At 43.4% G+C, this 12,083-nt stretch overlaps 1 protein-coding gene across 6 annotated transcripts in view; it reads left to right on the top strand.

The window, feature by feature from the left end:
- The window catches only part of LOC123962925 (polypeptide N-acetylgalactosaminyltransferase 10), a 369,356-nt gene that overhangs the window by 70,063 nt on the left and 287,210 nt on the right, over positions 1 to 12,083 (top strand). For 5 of the 6 annotated variants that reach the window (XR_006823100.1, XR_006823101.1, XR_006823102.1 and 2 more), the window contains 3 exons: positions 1,214 to 1,435; positions 7,359 to 7,475; positions 7,774 to 7,923. The exons of the other annotated variant lie outside the window; for it this stretch is intronic. The gene's annotated coding sequence lies outside the window, so the exon portion shown is untranslated. The remainder of the gene's footprint in view (positions 1 to 1,213; positions 1,436 to 7,358; positions 7,476 to 7,773; positions 7,924 to 12,083) is intronic. 6 annotated transcript variants of the gene reach the window in all.

Raw genomic sequence — 12,083 nt, 5'->3', positions numbered from 1 at the left:
CTCTTTAACATTTAAATTACAGTAACAAAAATAGTACAACAACGGATTATTTTGTTTAGTACAGTGCTAAAATATGGCTTGATATGAAACTAAATATATTTCAGCTCTGGAAATATTTAGTTAGTAAAGATAGTTGGAAATGCCATCGTTTTCATGCAAATACACACACACACACACACACACACAGTGTGCAATACTGTAAAACCAACATCTCTGTCCCTGAACTGCACCGAACAGGGTAACTCAATACATCAGCTAACGAGAAGGAGTGAGTGTCTAATTAAGCTCAAGTACATAAATAAACAGACACACAAACACTACACACATATACTGTACAGTTACTCACACACATACACACTTCATCCTAGTGTAAGCTAGTCTTTAAGAGGTGCAGTATAATAAATGGCAGCGTTTTTGTTTCCTACGTCCTCTACTAAGTACTCTCCTCTTTCTCCTCTTTGCATGAGAGCTCTTTACAGTCGGCTCAGCATCCACTAACAAAAGACCACCAGACGAGAGGCAGCAGTATGCAGTGTATCCACTATCTACAACTTATAGCTTTCGCAGGTGTTACTGTGAAGAATGAGCTTAAGTTTCTTTGTTCCTTCTTCAAAGTACCTACATAGAATGAGAAATTGTCTAAAAGCACTAAATCATCTGGGGTCTAGCCAAACACCATTCATTATGTATGCCTCTGCTGCAGCATGGAAACTTGGCATGGTTTGGCTCAGTGTGCAACTGAAAGACACTGACCTTTGTTTAGATTTTTTATTCTGACCAACAGTCTTTAAACAGGGCCTTAGTGGAATACTGATGGTCCTGAATAAACCTGATCATTGTTATACCTCAAATTCTTCACTCTTCAAAGTTTTTCTCTTTTATTGAAGTGCTATAGTACTCCAACTAAAACGGCATTCATGGAGACCAACAGATAAGGTCACCTTCAGTTGGCTCCGAATGGATTTCCATGGTTTTAAAAGTTTTAACAGCTGCAACTAAGTAGCAAAAAGCTGCTGTTACGTTCAGTTACTCTGAGGCAAAGAAGAAATGGATGCCGTTGTTGGGGCAGACTCTCTGAGACCAAATGGTGCTAACAGCAGACTATGGAAACATTTGGAAAGCTAAAACATTTGACTTGAAATGCCGTGCAAGAAAAATATGCTGTTTAGTGAATTAATCTTTCCTCCTGAGTCTCTCTTTGATTTGATTTCAGAACCTAAAACGTGTGGCAGAGGTCTGGATGGACGAATATGCAGAATACGTGTACCAGCGTCGGCCCGAGTACCGCCACCTGTCAGCAGGAGACATGACGGGCCAGAAGGAGCTAAGGAACCGCCTTAACTGCAAAAGCTTTAAGTGGTTCATGAATGAAGTGGCCTGGGATCTGCCCAAACACTACCCACCGGTGGAGCCTCCTGCTGCAGCGTGGGGAGAGGTAAGGATTTGTTTATGAAATTACTTTGAACATTGTGGGGAAGTTAGGTCCAAGGTAAATGTTAGAAGTTGATATTAGATATTGGTGAAATACACACAGATTGGGAAATGGGTGCACCCATGCTTGCCCACACAGCAATGATAAATTAACAGAGCACAAACTTATCTTAACTTGCTAGGATGGACCAGAACTTTGCATCTCTATTTTAACACATCAGAAGCACACAGCACATATCATCATTTCAGAGATGCTCAAATAGATACCTGAGTGACAGGGGTGTGGGAGAATAAAGTCATCTGATAATAAGGTTATAAACTCCATCTAACTGTCAGCACAAGGACCTCTAGCTTGTTATTATTTAAGAAATTAAAAAGAAAACTGACAAAAGTTAGAGGAATTAGTTAGAGAAGGAAATGCGTAAATAAATGTACTGTATAATGACTGCTGAAAGCAAAGTTAAAACTGTGTTTTCATCCTTTGTTTGAAAATGTCAGTGATTTCTACATCGCCATAAATTTTGTGGAAAACCTTTTTAATGCCTAAAGGCACTCTGGTTCACGGAACAAATGCTAAATGGACTTGTATTCATACAGCACCTTTCTGGTCTACTGATCACTCAAAGTGGTTTACAACACTTTACACTCACATTCATACACTGATGGCAGAGGGAGCATGTTGGGGTTCAGTGTCTTGCCCAAGTATACTTGGCCATTCATGTAAGAATCTACTAGTCCAACTAAAGTGGGTGGTTGCATGTTCCTAAAGCGGGACACAGGCAGGAAAACAGTTTTTCTACTGGTAATACTGTAGCAGAGGCACATGTATATGTATGAGGCTATAGCTAGTGGGTTTATCCCTTGCATCCACAGGGAGCACTGAAAGAACTCTTGTCCACGCATACGTGCTTGTGGGCCTCACCCCGCTCTCAGCTTGGGGATAAATTGGAGACCAGACAATCGACTCCCATTTTTCTTCAACACAAGCACTTGAGAATGATTTCAAGAGTAGTAGAAGTAAAACCATCGGGGAAAATGATTCTATGCATGCGTTTTTATGTCCCAGTGACCAGTGAAAGTGCAGTTATGGCTCGCTCTACATTCGGCCTGATCTTGTTAGTCCATAATAACTGCCTGGAGGTGTTATCAAGATGGCCGCCGAGTGCCAGCACTTGCCTATAAGGACTTTACTTTTATTAAAAATTTAATAATATAAGTGAACTGTTAAATTCACCTCGGGGCACCACTCTCAAAGTAGAAAAAATGATAATCAATTATCTAATTTAGTATCATAAAATATGCTAAACTCTGATTAATAATTAACTTGTTTGTTGGGAGTTGCACATGCGCAGTTCCTCGTTAAGGACTACTAGCCAATCAGAAGTAGAGTAGGGTGGGTCATGAGAAGCCAGTAAACACGGCTTTGGTTCCGCTGTATATGTTCCCCTGACCAGCTTGGCAACGCGGACTGGAGCAAGAGTTTCAGAGTGGTGAGTTATTAATCTGTAACAAAACTATAACCAAATTACCATCAATAGCTAGTAGTTTGAAGGATTTGGAGATCTACATAGAAGAGGCTGGCGATATGTTCACTCTTTTGCAACATTAAAGAAAACAACATGTACTGTATGTTCACAAGCATTTATGTGAAAAATATCAAAAGAAACAAGATGAAACCAAATAAAAATGCTCTAAAGAACAAAAGGCTGCGTGCGTGCGTGCGTGCGTGCGTGCGTGCGTGCGTGTAAACCTTGTGATGTCATGAGGTCAAACTGAGCAATGGTAGGTGAAAGCTGGTTCCATGGGCAGAGTTCACATAAAGATGTAAATTCCTGCAGGATTGTGGGAAACTGAGTTCAATGGCTCAGATTCATAACAAAAGTTCAGTTTAGGGGTTCAGTATCATGCCCAAGGACACTTCGACATGCCGACTGGAACAGCCTGTGATCGAACATTGATCTTCTGATTAGTGGACGACCAGCTTTACCTGTGTGCACGTGGACTAAATTCCTTTCAGTACTTCATGTGTAACATGAAGCCACTAGTGATAGAGTTAGAGGGCTGTGCCTATAATAGAATCTGGAGTTAAAATATGTATCTAACAATCTCTATGTAGCTCAAACACTCGCGCATGGTGCTATAAAGTGCATAATGCTCAATTCAAGAAAAGGTTTTTGACTCATTAAAAATGAAATACTAGTGAAAGTTCTTCCCAGTGATAACAACAGACAAAAACAGCAATGAAACATGTTTGCAGTAACACAGGATTGTTGGCCCTTCCATGTGTAGAGTTGCGGTCAAACGTTTTGAGAATGATACAAGGATTGGTTTTCACAAAGTTTGCTCATTCTGTGTTTGTAGATATTTTTGTCAGATGTTACTACGCTATACTGAAGTATAATCACGAGCGTTTCATAAGTGTCAAAGGCTTTTATTGGCAATTACATTCATGCAAAGAGTCGATATTGGCAGTGTTGACCCTTCTTTTTAAAGACCACTGCAATTCGCCCTGGCATGCTGTCAATTAACTTCTGGGCCACATCCTGACTGATGGCAGCTCATTCTTGCATAATCAATTCCCGAAGTTTGTCAGAATTTGAGTTTTTTTTTTTTTTTACCACCCGCCTTTTGAAGATTGGCCACAAGTTCTCAAGGGGATTAAGGTCTGGGGAGTTTCCTTGCCATGGACCCAAAATATTGATGTTTTGTTCCCCGAGCCACTTAGTTATCACTTTGTCCTTGTGGCAAGGTGCTCCATCATGCTGGAAAAGCATTGTTTGTCACCAAACTGGGAGAAGCTGCTCTCGGAGGATGTTTTGGTACCATTCTTTATTCATGGCTGTGTTTTTATGCAAAATTGCTTTGTTTTTTTTTTGTTTTTTTTTAACCTGTCCTGCCCAGACAGATTTTACTTTAACAAGAGAGTATTAATATACTCCTTTGTCTGCTTTATTATTTATTTAATTATGTATTGATTTGTCACTGGGCCGGCCAGGGGGACAGACACGGGGATGGGGGGGGCACAAACAGACAGCACATACAGCAAATAATAATAATAGTAAAAGACAACCAGCCGAACAGCAGCAATAAACAGGTGACATAGTGTGACAACTAAGAGAAAAATGAAAAGAAAAAACAGTCCAACACACTAAATAAGCAAAACAGCACAGCCAGAGAGCTGGAATAATAACAATTAATTTGAATAAGTTACTGAACAAAAAGCATCAGGAATAATTCTACCTGGGACAACCTAAATTTGTTTGTGTCTATGTGTGAGACTGTGTGTGTCTGTGTGTGTGTGTGTGTATGTGTATGTGTATGTGTATGTGTATGTGTATGTGTGTGTGTGTGTGTGTGTATGTGTATGTGTATGTGTGTGTGTGTGTGTGTGTGTGTGTGTGTGTGTGTGTGTGTGTACATGTGTGTGCGCATAAGCCTGTTAAAGAATGTAGTTGTTAGTGAGAGTGGGACGCCCCGACTGTGCCACTCCAACCTCAGCAACAGGTAGGCAAGAACCCCAGTAGCCAATAGGGGCGGGAGAAAGAAAAAAAAAAAGAAATCAATCAAAAAAACAAAGACTCCCAGATGCGGAAGACCCCGACCCAAATGCCAGTTGACAACGTAATGCCGAAGGAACGCAAGAAGCGTAACCCGCGGAAGAGCAGCACGCACACAACATAGACCAGTGCTCCCCCCCACCCAGCACCCCACCGCCGCGCAGCGAACAACCAAAACGCCCAAATGCCACGCAATCATCAACACCAATGCACAAGTGACGAGCCCAACGCGTACACTGCGCGAGCACGGCAACACCCAATGCACAGCAGCCCCCCGCGAATCCCGCGTGTGAGGTTGGGCAAACGAGAGAGAGCAAGCGGAATAACACGACAGCGAAAGCCAGCGGAGAGAGACACCAGCAGCAAGTCCCAGCCCGGCAGCAAACGCACCGCACAGGTCACCGTGCACCCGCCAATAAAAGTCTACCGTCCCCCCAAGCGCCGGAAAAAACTAAGGCCGCCGGCGCCAGCCGAAATCCCCCATGCCCAGCACGCCCCCCGGCCGCCGTGCAACACCAGCCAAACCAGCAACAAGGCCAAATCAACCAGCTCAGCTGCATGCCACCACCAACCCACCCACCCGTCACACCCGCACCCACACTGCACATCCCGAAAACTAAGTATATACCTCAGTATCCAGAGGGGTCCAACAACTAGCCAACAGAGAAATGGGGAAGCATGGATCTGAGGCCAACAAAGCAAAACAGGGACGCAAACTGGTCCCTCCAAGCCAACGAGGAAATGCCTCCCCCGGACTCCAATGCACAAACTAAATGCCCAGCAGCCATTCAGAGACCCTGCCCAGGGAAAAAGCACAATGCATCAAGATGCATCGACAATCGCCCTACAATCCCACCGCAGCCCTCCAAACCGCAACCGGATCAACCCGCGCAGAGACCCCCACCCTCCAGATGCCAGGGCACCCCGCAACCCCCCAAAGCACAAAGGACCCCAGACCGCATGTCCGGGGGAAGCCGTACCCCGCCCCAAGGAAGAACAGCAGAAAGCCGTGCCGGGAAGCTCCCTGCCGCCAGGGAGCGATAACGCGGGAGAACCAGGCAAACGGTCCCCCAGCCCAGCCAGAGGCATCCCTCCCCAGAGGGGCAGGCAGTGCCAGCAGCCCCCGAGGCCGATCTCATCCCTGGACGGGGGCCGCCAAGGAGGAGCACCAAAACCTATCTCAACAACACTGGCCATGCGCCCCAGAGACTCCCGAATGCCCCCACTGTGAGAGAGCTGGCAGGGGGAAGCAGCGGGAGCCCCAACCCTGCCGAAGAGGGCCCAGGCGAGGAGAGGAGACAACGGGCCCCCAAGCCCAGGGACACACCACCCGCCCAGAAATGAGCAAAAGCCACAAGCCCGAGTCCCCAGATCCTTAGGTCAAGAGCGGGCCCACATGCCAGGGGAGCCCTGACCCCCCCAGCCCACCCCAGATCAGGCAAGGCCGTCACTAACCCCACAGCACCCCCGACGCCCGGGGCTCCAGGGGCAGGACACGAGGCCAATGAGAATTTCCCCCACTCCTTCAACCCCTCTGCCTGCCTCTGTAAATGTATTGTTTTGTGTTGGATGCATGTCATGGATTGTGAAGTGTCAGGTAGTGGAGCCTCCCACCGTGCCCCTCCCACCCCCCAAGCCCTCTGTGTCTAATGTGTAATTAAAATTGAGGGGCGGCCAGTGGGGGAGGAAGAAGGGCAAGGCCGCAATAAAGCAGCCTCACCCACCAAACGCCCTGCAGCCTGCCCGCCCCCCAGAGTCCTAAGGGTGTATGTTGTGAGACATGACCAAAGGGGGAAAGGTGAAGGAGGTCATAGGGAGGCTAGAATGGTCCTCCTCACTGGCCCCATCATTCATTCAGTCCCGTCCCCCAGCCCCCCAGCCCGCAGACCCGCCCCATGAACCTTTGCATGATGCTTCATTGCACTGTGTACATGTGTGCATGTATATGTTCCATCTACCTCCGACATGTACATACTCCTGCATCCTTTGCACTCTGCTCACTGCAGTATTTGTCAATATGTCTATATTGTTTATGTTCATAGTGTGTATATTTGTGTTGTCTACACTGAAGTCTGTGTCTGATTTTATCTTATTTTTATTGTGATTTTGTATTTTTGTATGAGTAAGCACATCGTGAGCAATGTACAATCAGTCAAATTCCTGGCAATAAAAGCTGATTCTGAGATAATTTTAGGATTATTTAATTTAGATCCAAAGGTAAAGTATAGGTTGAAAGTGACAAGAAATGTGTGATTAAATACAGTGGGAAATGTTCACTAAGCAGGGCCACAACACACATGATCTGTTACCAGAAATAATATAACAGAAATAATAACCATGTGTTTTTGTGTGCATGTGTATGTTTTGTAGATACGGAACATGGGGAGTGGGATGTGTATGGAGATCAAACACTTTGTGTCAGGGAGCCCTATCCGCCTGGAGAGCTGTGTGAAAGGGCGTGGTGAAGTGGCATGGAGTCATGGACAGGTGAGGATCTTTCATTACACTTTCTCTGGTATAAAACCTCACAAGGTCTCAATTTCCTGACATTGCTGTATGGTTGCGCTGTGCTGCAAATGTTGTATCTGAAATGACCATGACACACAAACATGCTCAAGCAGGGCTGAAAAACACATATGCCTATTGGGAAGTTGTTTAAGAATTGTTAACTGGAAGAGGAAGTCTGCCTTTTTGCTTATCTCTGTTAATTTATTTGAAAACATTTATCTGCACTAGCATGACTCAAGTGGTACGTTCTGTTGGTGTAACTATGTGTTCCCTGCAGGTGTTAACATTTGGTTGGAGGGAGGATATTCGGGTGGGTGACCCCATGCACACAAGGAAGGTCTGCTTCGATGCCATCTCTCACAACAGCCCTGTCACCCTGTTCGACTGTCATGGCATGAAAGGGAACCAGCTGTGGCGCTACAGAAAGGTACTGGAGAGGAAAGAGGAGACAGAGTTTGGAGTTATTTTACTTGTTGAAATTTGTGGTATTTACTGCTGTATCCTCTTTTCAGCCTTCACACTGTTCTGCCTTTGTGATTTCTTTGGTCAGCTAAGCATCATTTAAGGGTGTTTTCACATCTAACCTGTTTGGTCTGGTTAAAACAAACCCTGCGTTTTCCCAGTTAGTACGGTTCGTTTGGGTCAAACAACTGCAGAGAGACTGCTTAAATAGGGTGGTCTCAGTGCACTTCCAAATTGACTCTGGTGCAGATTTTATGATAGCACATAGCAGATATGTGATTTTAGCTAAACAACTAGTACTACTGCTACTACTACTACTAGTACTACTCCTCCTCCTCCTCCTCCTCCTCCTCTTTATTTGTAGAGTACTTTTCATGTTACACAAAAAAAAGTGCTTTAACAAGTGTAAAGACAATAAAACACACAAAAACAAATACAAGATAAAAGCAAGAAAACGCTTGAGACTAAAATACACGTTTAAAGTAAATGTAAAAATATATATAAAATAAAATCAGGAAAAGTATGTTTTAAGAAGGGACTCGGGGCCCTGACTGCAAACACTTTGTCCCCTTTAGTTTTCAGTCGAAACTCTGGAACAGACAGCCGACCTGCCTGAGGATCTCAAGGCATGTGCTGATGTGTATAAAAGGTCAGAAATATAACAGGGCGAGAGGCCATGAAGAGCTTTAAAAGTGATTTTTAAAGTCAATTCTAAAACATACTGGGAGCCAGTGTAATGAAGCTAAAACAGGGGTGATGTGGTCATATTTCTTAGTTCTGGTTACAAGCCTGGCAGCTGAGTTCTTGACAGTCCGGAGTCCATCAATAGATTTTTGGGACAAGTAAAAAGGCTGTTGGAGTACAGTGTCCTTAAAAGTTAACATCGATTGTTTTGATATATTTCTAAGCTGGTAAAGACATGATTGCACAAGCTTTGTGGTGTGCTGCTCAAAACTTAAACTACTATCAAACCAGACACCAAGATTCTTTGCAACAGGCTTAATGTAATTCACTAGGGAACCAGCAGATGGCAGTATTTGCGTTTTGCTGAGACCCAATGACCAGGATCTCTGTTTTGTCTGAGTTCAGCTGGAAGAAATTATTTGACATCCATTTTTTGACTTCACAGAAGCAGTTGGTAAGTGAACTCAGCATTCCAGGGTCTGTTTATCTGACGGTCAAGTACATCTGTGTGTCATCAGCATAAATAGGAAAAGAAACACCATGTTTCTGGATAAGGTAGGGAAGCAAATACAAGGAAAATAAATGGATCCTAAGGCCGTCCCCTGAAGCACATCATATTTAACTGGACAGAATGAAGAGACATAGTTAGACACAGAACCTCCTGTTTGACAGGCAGTATGAAAACCATTCTAAGGCAGTACCAGATGTCTCCACCCAGTGCCTCAGTCTTTCTAACATGATGTTGTGATCAATCCCCGCCCACAGAGAGCAGTTGTTTTGACACTATTTTTCTAAAATCTTTGCTATAAAACAGAGTTGGGAAATGGGTTCACGGAGCTGTTAAAAACAGAAATCAAATGGGGCCTGACAGAATCAATTACTTTCAGTAAAACATTTGTTGGTATTACATCAAGTGGGCTGGAAGACACTCTCATTTGTGATACTGTTTTTAAAACCTCACACAAGTCAATGGCATAAAACTGGTTAAAACTATTCTGTTACTGGTGAGGGACCTCTGAGTAAGAGGCAGAGGGAGTAATAGAGGCTCTGATTGACACCACCTTATCAGTAAAATAACAATTCACAATAGGGCTGAAACAATTCATCGATAAAATCGATTAATAAAATGCATGGACAGAAATTCTTCGCAACGATGCTTCGTTTAATCAATTTAACTATACAGCACAGTGTTTCGCACGGACATTTATTACTGTCGCACATCGCAATTACGCTGTGAACACGACGTGATTATAATGGAGCTGTTTGCAAAGTAGAGGAAGAGAGAAAATAGGGAGGGAAAAAGAACAAAGTGTCCGAAGTATGGGATTATTTCAAGTTAAAGAAAGCATCCAACGTAAAACGAAACTTATGTCGCCTTGGCAACAGCACGACAGCACCTGAACAAAAAGCAGCCGTAAGGTAACAGTAACAGCAACTTCAGCATTTAACTGAAATCATGACTGATTGTTGAGTTGAAGCCAAAGAAAGACGCAGACCTCAGCTTGAAATGTGCACATGCGCGTTTGCTGTTCTCCTTTTTTGGGCCGAGTTGTAACCTCACAGTCAGGAGTTAACTGGGTGTCAGGGAGCTGCACCTTTTTACTCACCTCCAGCTCTCTCTGTAGCTCAGACAATCCCTGCTACCTGCGTGTGCTAATCCATCCTTTCACCTAGATTCTTTGTACGTGTGTTTTCTTAACAAAACGTGGTTTGGAGACCAGTGTCGGGTGACACAGCTGCTGTCAGCTCTTGTAGTGTGTGTGTGGTCCCTGTCACCGATCAAGGGGGTAAGCCACAGTTGAAACAGTGAAGCCGACCAAAGCTTGCATGGACGGTTCCATGTAGGCCCAAAAATTGCTGATTGAACAGTGACGATCAGAGTCAGACAAACACACTGAGCCAAGAAACTTTGTTTGTGCAGCTATGCAGCTACCAGAATTACGGTGTTTCTGCCGCCAAGCAGAAGTACTTCTTAAACGACACATGAATCGTTGAAATAATCTATCGAAGCTTCGAATACTAAAATCATCGTTAGCTGCAGCCCTAATTCACAATTATCAGTACTTTCAGCTGAGGCCCAAGGAGGGGCTGGGTTTACCAGCTGATCTACAGTCTTAAATTGTGTTGATGTGTAGTAATGAGTTCAGAAAAATAGTGTGTTCTTGCATCCTTAACCATTTTATTGTAGTTTGATAAAAATTCCTTCATACTGAGGTGATGGACTGGAGACTGGATTTTTTCCATCTGCACTCTGCTTTCCTGCATTGCCTTTTAACGCTGCAAAAACTATAAATTCATCTGCTAATCATGAAATCTCTTCAGCAAGCGATCTATATATGCCGTGTATGTATTTATGCAAATCATTTGGTACCCACGTGTGCACATCAGTGTGTGTATTTTCCATGATTAATAGGTTAAAAGCTGTTAAAAATGCTGTGCTTGTACTCCGTCTACTTAGTTTTTCATTAAGTCCATTAAAAAGTGTGTGACAGCGAACCCACAGTAATAAGCCCCAAATCATCACTGCACTGCATGCCTCTTTTTCATCCTGTCTCTACATCATTGTTCATAACATGCAGTCTAATAATACTAATAATGTTTATAATCAGTTATTTCTTCATGAGCTCTTTGTGACATCAAAGAACATAAATATACACATCAAAAGCAAAGCAAGGTGCTGCATAAATGCCAAAATCCAACAATGTATAATTTTCTTCCCTTGGTTCAGACCAAATTAACCAAACTACAGGTGTGAAAGCACTATAAGTCAATCATCTCAACATAGTGGTGACCATCTGTGAGATATCTAATTAAATGAATGTGAGGGAAAATTAAAGGATGCAGAAACAGCAGATGTTACACTCACCGTGGTCCTGTTTCTTTAAAGCCACTATGTGAAGAATGATTTATGTGATGCTAGCATATTTCAGCTCTAATTAAAATGAATTTGTATGGCACCTGTTTCTACATAAACATGGGACAGTACTGGTATAAAAAAAAATTAAATGGTGCAAAGGGATGCATCATCATTTACAAAGTCTAGGTTTTATGTTTTGGGGGACAGAGATTCTCTCTCGGCCTTGAATGAACATTCCAGGAGAGGAGAGGAACAACGAGAGGTAAACACCAAAACAATTTCACAGCTCTGACCTAAACCCTAGATGATGTGAATGTGGACAGACTAACATAAGGAGTATAGGAGAGGAAAGGTTAAGGATAGAAACACAATACATATATATTTATAAGCCATAACAAAATTAGTAATAACAATGGGAATAATAATAATAGTATAAGAACATACATAAAAGATTAAATGTAAGAGGACAACATACAGGTGTCTGCCACTGTGTATATTTTCATTCTACCATTGGAGGCGCTGAAGTCAGAAATTTTCAAAACACCCTGTGGCTTTAACGCTGTGTTACTTGTGAGGAACCAACA

The sequence above is a fragment of the Micropterus dolomieu genome, linkage group LG23 (assembly GCF_021292245.1).
Source record: "Micropterus dolomieu isolate WLL.071019.BEF.003 ecotype Adirondacks linkage group LG23, ASM2129224v1, whole genome shotgun sequence".
Taxonomy (NCBI): Eukaryota; Metazoa; Chordata; class Actinopteri; order Centrarchiformes; family Centrarchidae; genus Micropterus; species Micropterus dolomieu.
Note: the sequence above shows the minus strand (reverse complement) of the source record. Positions and strands in the feature narration are given on the sequence as shown.